General features: G+C 39.5%; 1 long non-coding RNA gene across 1 annotated transcript; it reads right to left on the bottom strand.

The window, feature by feature from the left end:
• Positions 1 to 5,477: 5,477 nt before the first annotated feature.
• On the bottom strand, positions 5,478 to 7,843 carry LOC146503816 (uncharacterized). Its single transcript, XR_014868722.1, has 2 exons — positions 6,340 to 7,843; positions 5,478 to 5,743 (listed from the first exon to the last, which is right to left on the bottom strand). It is a non-coding gene; the product is annotated as an uncharacterized LOC146503816 (long non-coding RNA).
• Between the last annotated feature and the right edge of the window lie 4,099 nt (positions 7,844 to 11,942).

Raw genomic sequence — 11,942 nt, forward strand, 5'->3', positions numbered from 1 at the left:
ACTTTAGAGATGAGGCCAGATACAGTTCGAGTCTGATACTGGTTAATTGATTACAAAAAAGTTGGACTTTCTTCGGTTGGACCCGTTATCTTAAATTTGTCAAAATTGTGTAGGCGCTAAAACTTTCAGGCCTGAGAGTGATTGTAAATATAAGACGTCTTTGTAAAATAAGATAGAGAGTTGAGTGTGAAACGAGGCTGTGTGTGACGACAGTGCGCTGCGAGCTATTTTTAGATAGTGTGTGAACATGCAAATGAGGTGGCTGCTGTGAAGCCCACAGAGGACTTCCTGTTTAGCGTGTTATTGAGTTTTATAAGTATGATTTGCAAACAATGATACATGCCTGTAATTAAAACGCTGATTTTGCTGATTATAATATTATAAATAAAGTTTTGAATGACTACGGTGAATGTTTAATGTTTGGCTGAGTTTTGATATGGGAGAGACGGCTTCGCAGCTGCTGGGGGTGAGTGACCGGAAATTTGCATACCCATAAAAGGCAACTGCCTGACTGTGTGAACTATGCACCGAGAGAGAGAGTAAAATCTAGGCAGATGAACCAAATGGATGTTGTAAGAAAAATAGTAAATGAATGTTTTAGTCTCTTAATACAGGTGGATTTCTCTCAACCTGGAAACCTGAGTACAGCAGCAAAAGGATAGATTAATAAAATTGGGACGACACACATGCCAAGCTCTGGCTCAAAATTTTACAGTTTGACCTCTCACTTTGTCCATAACCGAAAAAGAAGCTTAAAGGACATCTTCTCCTCCAGTTATCGGTTACCATCACTGGAAATTTTCAGGCAAGTTTTTCACTGAATTGTTTTTGGCACCATGTGTCCCTGAATCTCACAAGCAAGCTCTAATTCCTGGCTGAAGACATGGAATGCTGTTATTTAAGGTGGGAAATCAAAATTTGGGAAACAAAATTAAAAACACATACAATTGGAGAAATGCCTTGCTTGAGAAAAAAAAAAAAAAAAAAAAGTTAAAATAACCCACCCACAAACACACATACACGCAATGAAGAAACAGCTTACACTCATGAACACGTGAAAATTTTCAAGCAAGGTTAAAGCAGCGAAACTTAACATACACCTGATGTTAAATGATAAAGTCTATCCACTACTAACAATTAAACTCTCTGGGTTGCAGGACAACAACTTGACTTCAAAAAGACAGACACTGGTAAATCACAAACCAGTGATGAAACAACAAATTTAGTGGTTAAAAGAGTCAAATTGTGACATGTGTTCCGGTGATTGATTAATACAAGAGATTACTGAATAAAATAAAATTCCTTTTTTGAATTATTAAACATGATCTTAAGAATTTTAACGTGTACCTGTGTTGTCCTGTCAACTTGGTGGGTTATGAGTTGATTATATAGTGAGAAAAAACAAAAAAAGGGGGGGAGAAGGCTGACACAGGGCCTGGCCCCTCTCTGAATAACATAGCCAAAACAACATCATTTTCAAACAACATCATTTTCCTGTTCGTCTGTTTTTGTTTTGTTTTTGTTTTTTCTCTTTATGCTTGATTACAGGCTGCTTTGTCGGCCCTGAAAGCCGAGGCTGACCTGGACTCCTGCTCTCCCCTCTACCATCTTTGCTCTCCCTTCTACCATCTTTGATGTGACCCTGACCAAATGCTACAGCAGCTGGACTCACAACAACAGCCTGAGAATGTCAACAGTGCTGCAGGAAAGAGATCTCATGCAGCGGAGACGGAGAACGTTAAATCCAAGGCCCGTTTCACTACACGGGGGAGATTTCCAGATAGCTTCAGCTGACAGAGCTGTGACGAGACGCCTATTAAGCCCTGATGATAAGTGAGGCCGAGCAAAAGAATGCTGACCTTAACAACTCTGCATTAAAACTGTGCAGGACAGTGATGGACCAACACGGAGGATCGGGCAGCAAAAAGGGCGTGCCAGAGACACGAGGAGTGACTGAGGTCAGAAGGCACCTCAGATTGGACAAAAGCAGCAGAAGAACATAAGCTGAAGGCACAGGTGTCGGGGTTCAGCCAGGAGCTGACCTCTGAGAAGAGCCGAACAGCAGAGCTGCAGAAGGCCGTGGAGCAAAGCAAGGAAAACATCAAAAAACTTCAATCTGACGTGTACGGAAAAGACTCTGAGGTTTCTGCCCTCAGTGAGAGCTCAAGACATCAGAGCAGAAACTGAGCATGGCTCAGGAGGAGCTGGCTGCTAATCGAACCCATCAGTCAGGCTTAGAGTCCCAGATACAGGACTTAAAATCAGGCCGGAGCTTGCTGGAGCAGGAGGTTGTCAAACCTGACGAGAAGCTCCAACACCAGGAGCAAACCCTGAAGGACCTACAGAAGCAAAAAGGGTCAAGTTAAGGAGGAGCTGGACAAGGAGAAGATGCAGGACACTGGAGAAAAGGACTGCCTCAATTGGGGTCAGAACCAGTATGGAGAGAACTTTGGGCAGCAGCACCAATGGACCCAAACGGACTGAAAAGGAGGAGAGCAGGACCCCAGAGCACGCTTCAGGCCATGGTTTACCCAGAACACCAGAACAGGAAAGTGATGAACACAAACACACACACACGAACACACACATCTACATACACTGACTCAGAATCAAGAGAAACACACATATGAACACATATGCACTCGTTGATTGACTGAGAAATGACACACACACACGCACACAAATCGAAATGCTGATTCAATTCACTGAGAAATGACACACACACACACACACACAAATCGAAATGCTGATTCAATTCACTGAGAAGTGATCCACACACACACATACACATGTTGGTGCAATGAAGAGTGATACACACATGCTGCTGCAATGAAGAATGCTTTACTAACAAATGCTATGCTGATACGCAAAATGCTGCACACAAACGTCCAAATACAGAATTTGTTACAACAACAAGAAGCCATTGATTGTTAATTGGTTAAATGCATTTCATGTCACCCAGAGGGCATTTGTGTAGATTTAGGGGACAGGGTCTAAAGCAGTTTGGTTATGAAAACAATGTCTGTGAGTGATGTCTGTTTATGGCTCAAGGCCTCAACTGAATTGTTTACTGTGCTTCACACAGCCTGATAAGGAGCAGTGGTACAGAGTGAAAATGGTGAATTAATGGTGTGGGCCTTACTTCGGAGCGCCACATTTTTGTGATTGAGATTTAATTGAAGGAGGAACACACTAAAAATAAATAAATAAAAATAAAAATAATAACAATAATAAAATATAAAATAAAAAGAAGAAAAGGGGGCCAGCCCTCGGATTTATGTAAGCATCCTACATGTATTTAACACAATTGCCTCAGGCTTTAAAGATTTGTACAAAATTCAACAGGAAATCATAGCTTCCCTGTATTTCCTACATTGTTGGCATGCTGGTGAGTGCTGTTGCTCCACAGTAAGAAGGTCCTGGGTGCAAGTCCACAGTCTGGTTAGTTTGCAGTGGTTTCTCTCTGGGTATTCTGGTTTCCTGCCACAGTGAAAAGTCATGCAGCTGGTAGAGCTAGGTTAATTGATGATTCTAAATTATCCGTGAATGTAAGTGTAAATGGTTGTTTGTTTCTAGGTGATAAACTGGTGACCGGTTCGGGGTGCACCCTGCCTCGTAGCCGATCACTTTAGAGTTATTTCCCAGCCCTCGTGCAATCAGGATAAAGATAGGAGGATGGTAGTTGTTGTAGACCCATTCAATTTTTATGGTAATCAGAATTTAGACTTTGTTGAACCGTAGGCAATATGAAGACAACATGTAGTATTTAAGGGACCAAGTAGAATTTGGATAAAAAGTTAGTGAATAGTGTTGAAAAAGTGACAGAATTGTGAAGGATTAAAATATTCCAGGAGCTTAACTTACTCCATCTGAACATGTCTTAATCGTGTAATATGAACTCAAAATGCACAGGTTTACTGAATATGAAAAGGTTGTGTTGATTTAACTCAGTTGTTTAAGTTTCTACCAAAGCAAAACATTTGTGTGCAACTAGTGTCCACTATTGAAACAAATAAGTCCAACATGTTTTTGTCAGTGCAAAAAGAAGTTACGGTACCTGTATGCTTACACAATATTGTCCTGGGACAGAGAAAAACTTTCTGGTGAAGTTTTGGTTGATTTTGGGTTTTGCTTAACACTAGGTTGATTTTATCAGTGAGGTTTGGATTGTTTTCTTCCTCTAAGAGAGAGAAAGATGGTTTTATGCTTGGACATGTTTCCAACGGGCCCCAGTATTTGTTATTATATGAGTATTTTATTGGTTACGTTTGTCTTTGCTTTTGTTACAGTGCACTGAAATAAGAACATCTGAGAGGAGTGATCCACCGGTGGTGATATTTTGGTATTTTGTGAGTTCCTGATTTAACAAATCAGCTCTTTAATCCAGGCCTGAGAGATTGAACTTTAAAGCGCTATAAAACATGATTACTAGAAACAGTCGCAAAGTATTTTTCTCCATAATTATAATGGGCTCTGGAGAAATTCACTTATATGGGACATTGATCACATGAGAAGTCCTGAACCTAAAAGGATTGCAGCGAGTCAATCCAGTCCAAAAAAAAAAAAAAAAAACAAGGAACTGTTTTCCTTTAAAATGATGACGTCATCTTGCTGGTGATGGAGCCTCGAATAGGTTCCGCGTGAGACTCCATTATCAGCAATATCTGGTATGAATGTGTGTGAATGTATGCATGTGACTGGACTGTGATGGACTGACGACTAAAAGTTTTAACTGACTTGATACTGAGACAAAAACGATACCGACTTTAGGATTAGTAAATGTCCACAAACAATTCACCTCGCCTGTAAAAGAAGGGTGGATGTTTTGTCTCGCTTTGTTTTGTTTTTGCAGGAGTAGGAGGACAGAGACTAGGGGGGAAGGCTGTAGCTTCACATGAGTGTGAACTGCAGACTTAACCCTTTGGTTGCTAATTTTGAGCTACTGATGTTTCCATCAAGAAAGTTGTGTTTTATTAGCTGTGTTTCGATTAATGCAGCACATTATATTGTTGGGAATGTTAAATGCTAAAGTGAAGAGAAGCTTTGATTTCACTCATGACTGAACATGTTATTATTAACCATAGCGGGCCACTGTAAAAAGTCAATCAATTTTGATAGAAAAAGCAAGAAAAAAACTCTATTGATACCTACACAGCAAATCCAGCATGTCCAAATTAACACTGTCAGATTTGATTTCAACACTTTTAAAGTGTCTATATGGGTCCACACCAGAGAGGGTTGATTTGACTGTTTTTGGAGAGTTGGTACGTTAACTCTGATTTAGTGTTGAACGCCAAATCTCTCTGGAGTTGATAATTTAACACTTGGTGTTAAGAGTTTATATATTAACTCTCAAAGAGTATTTTAGTTTAGCTACGTAGGAGTTATCTTCTAATTAATTCTAAAAAGCAGGAATTTTACTGTTCTGAACTTCTAGAAATTTCTTTTGGAAATAAACATTTACTAAAAAGACGCAATGGTTTTTGAAAAACATTTATTCTGAACTGGGCACCACAATTTCAAAACATTTTCTGAAAGATGTAACAGTGTACATGTTCTCACTTTCATTAGAATTTCGTTTATCAAAAGGTCTGACATAGGTGAGCTGGTAAATGCAAATAACAGCATTCTCATCACTTATTTCAATAAATACAAAATACAATATGCATGTCCTTCATTCATCACTTTGTGGAACTTCAGCGCACTTCTGCTCTCCCCCATATTCCATCTTCACAAGCATATCCTATGTGGAGATTGAATAAAAATTAGTTGACACTAATTAATGGTACAAATCAATTGCAGCACAGTAAAAAAAAAAAAAAAAAAAAAAAAAAAAAGGGAATCCTTTTTGAGCCATTACTTGTGTAAAGTATTTTCCCAAAAGACAAGGACACAGACAACAGGTAATACCGAACTAAATGTAAAACCTCAACCTTTTTCATTTTTACCTAAAACCATGTGCACAAACTCTGGAGGAATCTAAGTGCTAACGTAGAACTCAGTCGGGACTCGGGACATCTGCTACTGCTGTTTGCTCGTTTTTTATGGGAGATCGTTTTCAGGCTTCAAGTAGCATCATTATATCAACATTTCACATTCTAGACATTGTTTTAAGTGTATTTGACCAAGAAATTTGACTTAAAATTCACATGCAAGCTTTTTTTCAAGGCTGTGGTATTTGCCCGCAAACAATACCTTTCAGCTAGCTAAAACAGAATATTATGCTATCAGCGAGCAACATGGCTAATGCCTTTCACACAGCTTTGTCTCAACTCCAAAGAGCCACAGAAGTAAAAGCTAATAACAATAATTGAAACAATCTTTGAAAACATGACTTACCAAGCATGGCAAACAACTCAAATATGTAGAGCAAAATGTTTTGAAACGGCTTCACTTCAGCTTCGATTGGAGCCGTGCTGGGGGCGGAGTCTGTGAATTTACTCTATTGGTGTCATAGCCCCTGTAGGAGTTCAGAGTTAAGAGGTCAAGAGTTGATGTTTCCATTGTAACACCTCCAGATTTGAAATGGAAACACTAATTTTTGACACTCGATTTTAACTACTATCATTTTACACCTCAGAGTTACATTAAAAGAATGTGACTCTACTTAGAGTAAAATTAACTCTAAGACTACTAACACCAAAACATTTAACACTTTTGAATTTGCTGTGTATGAATAACAGGGGAATCATAGACTGTCACTTTCAAAATAGAGATATGTAATGACAAACCTTGGTCCACGTCATTTAGGTTCTCCATTGAAATAGTCAATAATTTAGAAAAGTAAGATAGAACCGACAGACAGGGGCATGTGGTGCTGCACAAGAATAAGAGCAAAATAAAGAAAAATTAAAATGTACCATTACACTCAGAGGATCAATATGAAATTCAATATATGCTAATTTTGTATGAAGTACGTGACTGATAACTGTTCTGTCCTGAGCTTTTGTTTTTACAGCGCCCACTTGACCACACCAACAGTTTCTCGCCACCAAAAGCGGGTACTTGCAAAGAATAGGGAGGAATATCATCAGAAGTGGGAAAGGTAAGCCCCGATGGGGGTGATAATGTAACACACCCAAAGAAAGATTTTAGGTCTGACCAACCGTCTCAGTCGTGGGCAAAACGATGACAGTCAATAAAATTCTAAAAGATAATTTAGTGACAAAAAATATCAAGAGATAAAAGATAAAACAGTCCAGTGTCCCATTGATGAATCAAATAAAAACACACAGTCCCAAGGCCAGAGCCAGCTATGCCACACGGCCAGTGGCACTCCACATGTTGCCTTTAACAGGGGTAGAAGTTGTCCTTGGAGACCCACTACCCTGCAAGCATATAGCCAGTGATCACTCCAACCTGTGCAACTCTGCTGCCTTTAGGCTGTGGCATATAATAGGCCCTGGCCTGCACAGAGAGACAAAATGACACGTTGAGTATAAAATTCATAGCGCAAAACCCATGCATCCCAAACATATCAGATTATCACATTACATACATGCACAGAGAGACAAAATGACACAGCAGTGTTTGTAGTGTGGGCTATAAGTAGACCAGTGTATCAGTGCAATCAAGTACACCTGCCTCTAATTAGTCCAACCCCATTCCAGCCATTGGCTAACTAAAAATGTGACACACGTACAAAAAACCACTCCCAACCCAGTGCAACTTGACACAATAATATGGAGCTGAATTAACACAGGCACACTAGTCTACCATGTTACAATAACACCATTAATTTCACGTATGGTCAAATTCTTAAAACTTGACCCCAAACATGAAAAATTCTTAAAACATTTAGAGACAGAGTGGAGTTCTAGATAAACATAATGCAGAAAAAACCAGATAAGGATGGAGCATTGGAATCAATAAGATGGTGAAAAAACACGCAGGAAAAATGTTGATCATGTTGATTATGTTTATTCCAGTGCAGGGATTGGCTAATCTGACCAGGAAATGTTATAAATGGATTGTCGGAACAATCAGCGTTAAAATCACCTTTGACAGTCCAGACTAAGATGGCGTTGGACATCTTCAGGGCGGAAAAGGGTTGGTGTGACCAAGGTGTGGTTTGGCTTGTTGTATGTATATTTCATAATGATACAGCTCTGGATGGACCAGTTACCAGGGCATGGAAGGAGGACAGACTCATTAAATGAGGAGAAGGAATTTTCTGGGATTGGAGATCCTGTGGGTGAGTGGTTGACTAAAAGCATGCATAAAATAAAAGCTATTTTTTGTTATTGATTGGTAATAGATTGATAATTGGCCACATTCACAGTTGTATTGACTTGTTGTGGACGTAGTCTACTTCATGTTTAAGCACTCTAATTAACAGATTGAAAATAGTGACATTAAAGGAAGAATATGCAGCGCCACCCTGTCAGATGCCAGTGCCGGTGGGGCTCAGTGATGAATCAGGTGAGCTTCATGGCTGAATTAAAACATAGAGGCCCCTGCGGTGGTCAGTAAGGGATAAAAAGGGTGTGTTTTACTGTTATTTTAGCATCAGCATTATTGTTACATCAGAATCATATAACAAGCATTGCATTGAACATTTATTGAAGCTATTGACATATTAACATTTGTATTACAGTGATTGTTATAACCCCATGTTAATCTTCTATCTACAGGTGTCAAAAGTAGTCAACAAGTTCATATTGAAGTGAAGTTCATATTAATACAGGTTTTGTTTGTAGACGATTGTGAAGACGCAGGCTCTGGGCGGAGCCAGGTGTTGAACAGATCTAACATGACAATTAAATTGATTTCATTCCCTAACACAGAATAACAAGACTGGAGCAACGACACTGGACAGGAGAAAGTCTGATACTTTCTAAGATATGAGGTCACTAACCTTTTCTTTTAATTTTCTAGCTTCATTGAATGGACACATGTTAGAATTAGAAATGGCTAATTTGTTTTTATGTCTTTTATTAGAATGAGTGGTTTTAATCATTTTTATACATATCTTGCAAATGTGCTTATAATGAGTTGGCACTCGGTTTTTTGAAGGTCATAAGCTTCGTTCGGCGATAGTCCGGACTGATAAAGTGTAGGAAATGCCTTGAGTGCAGCGGGCTAAATGCAAACACGCTTACACACACATACACTAAATTAGGATAAGTCCTTGGGACATTCTGAATGTTCTAAACCAATTCTGAATCACCAAAAGATCAGTAGACAGCAACATTAGATTAGAGCTAGGAAGAGAGGTGTTTTGGTTTTCTGTCTCTTACAGAGAAAGGAACAGACACCAGACGAGGTCACAGATATACGAGGATCCTGGGCAGCAGAGACAGACACGGTGACTGTGGAAACATGAACTGGGTTCAAGTGTCATGGCATTTTGGGCTCCAGTTAGTCACCTCAAAAGGATGGATCCCATAAACACAGCAATAACCATGAAGGGGTTGACGGAAATCCAGGAACACCACACCAACGACGTTCGAGAGGCTGTTGGTCATAAGGAGAACACCTTTCTGTTCCTTTTCCTGGGGAACACAGCTGTGATCCCAGAATACACAGATCATTGTTTGAAATCGGGGCAGAATAATCCCCTGATCTGTGCAACGACTGAAGGGTTGTCTAACCCCTGAGGTTGAAGGAAACAAGAGCCGAGGATCACCCGACTGGAAGACATTGGTGCCTACAGCAATAAAATAAAGGTTAAAAGCTCCTCGGACAGAGGTTCTAGTCTGAGTACGTTTGGAGGGTATAAGGTAGCACCGAAATAAAGCTGTGGGAGAACTGGGGAGTGATGGGAGTATCATCTGTACCTAGTGTTGTTGTTGTAATAAAAGTTTTTCTTGCATCTGAATTGCGCAAACACAGAGGTCATCTCACATATGGTTCACCCAACAGGGGGACAAAGGGCCTAAGGAGTAAGGAGAAATGAACCCGGCAACACTGGATTGCAGGGTGTAAGTGAGCTCTTTATGTCTAAAGAGCTCATCAGGGGGAATTGTCGGATTATGATATTATTTTATGCCATGTTAGACCCCTAATTAAAGATTGTGAATTATTATGTAGTTTTAGTTTGCATTATGCTCCTGAACTAGAAGAAGGTGATAATTATTACATTTGGTAAACTGATTTGCAGTACATTAGACTGTTGATTTATTGTGAATGAATGATATTGTTTTGTGATGCATTATACTGCTGAGTTATAAGAAAATATTGTTCACAGAAAGTCATCGCCTTATTTGTCTGATTGGAAGAGAACAGAGCATTCTGCCCCATCAGCAGGAGCAGATAAACAGGGAGCCAAGGTTGTAGCTTAGGCGCTGTGTGAGAGAAAGAATGTGAATGTTTAGGCTTTTATGATTAGGTGGGGGCCACTAGAGGCTATAAAAGTTTGATCAAGGCTCCACCATTTTGAGATCTGATGCTGTCTGCTGTATGGTGTCCATCTCCCACGCGTGTGTTCATTAAATCATTGTTTGACTTGACCCGGCCGGACCAGTGTTGTTATTTTGGTTTTCCTCCTGTATCCATTCCCAATATTTGAATCCGTAACAGCTGTTCCTCTGAGGCTGATGAGTTTCCAGGATGCACTGCAGACTTCAGTGATTACTGGGCTTCCTGTATTAAAGTTTATTTCTTTATTACAGCTGCACATAATACTGAACCTAAAGTTATGTTAGGAGCCAGTGATGTTAGTAAAACTATTTTAATTAATTCTGGAACTGACTAGCTCTACTTTAAGACACATGACCTGCGTTTACCTGCAAAATGTCAGCGAAGACAAACAAAGAGACTGCTTCTAGTTATTCTCACCCAGTCTGTCTTTGCTCCTGTAAACAAGGGTGTGTGAATTTTACATTGTCTCACACTTCCCTCTACACACACAGACCCACACATACACATTTTTCAGATCCTGTTTGTTTGCAGTTGTCTGTTGTTAAGCTGCTGAGCCGCAGCCCCGGTGACTCCCATTAGACCTGCTGTAATGCTCATTTGACTTTAATAAGACTAATGCTGGTTCAACAGTGACCTCTAGGTCTCTCTCTCACACACAGGCACACGCACAGACCACCCAGTTAATCTGACTGAAAGGACGTGCTAATCTCTGACAACGCAGCAACAATACAACAAAATGAGAAAACAGAGGAAGCAAGCAGAAACTTAAATAAACCACAGCACCGAAGGGAGCCAGGCTGTTAATATAACTGCGTCTCCATGGATACATAGCAAAGCTACAACCACCAACCTTTTTAAACACAGGACTGTTTTAAGCAGCAAATAGTCTGCATTTTAAATGATAAAGAAACCAAGATCCAAGTTTGTTTGTGTATTTAAATAAATAAGTTTACACCCACAGTTGTCACTTGTAAGGTATAAGAAGAGAAAGTTAAGACCAGAGAACAAACAGATGACGTAAATATAATGAAATGTTATGTGAACATATGACTGATTTTACTTCAAAAATAACACTATGATGCTAAACTTAGCCTCAGATGTGCATTCATCCTCACTTTACCTTTACCTTTAATTTATAATCGTTTAAAAGTTAAAGACAAAAGATAATCACTTAAAAAGACACCAAATTTTAAAATGCACATTATTGTCAATATTTTACCATTATATTTGACTAATTCATATTAGCTGAAAAAAAATCAATTAATAGCTGTGAAAAAAAGATAGATAGATTGATAGATAGATAGATAGATAGGCAGTTCGTCTCTTCTGCAGGCTTTGTCCTGGGACAGGACGTCACAGTCGCGGTGTATGATGGGAAATTTGGGATCAGGTAAGCTTCTGCAAGTCGTTCAGCAGAGCGGACACGACAAACAGACAAATACCGGAAATCATGCGAGTTTACCTTCAAAATTAAAGCCTTTCTTTCATTATGGATTTCTCTTCCTAAAACGATTAATATTGGGGTTTTTAGAATCAGGGATCAGGGAATACAGTTTCTTGATGTGCAATTTCTACAGTAA

This window comes from Neolamprologus multifasciatus, chromosome 14 (assembly GCF_963576455.1).
Source record: "Neolamprologus multifasciatus chromosome 14, fNeoMul1.2, whole genome shotgun sequence".
Taxonomy (NCBI): domain Eukaryota; kingdom Metazoa; phylum Chordata; class Actinopteri; order Cichliformes; family Cichlidae; genus Neolamprologus; species Neolamprologus multifasciatus.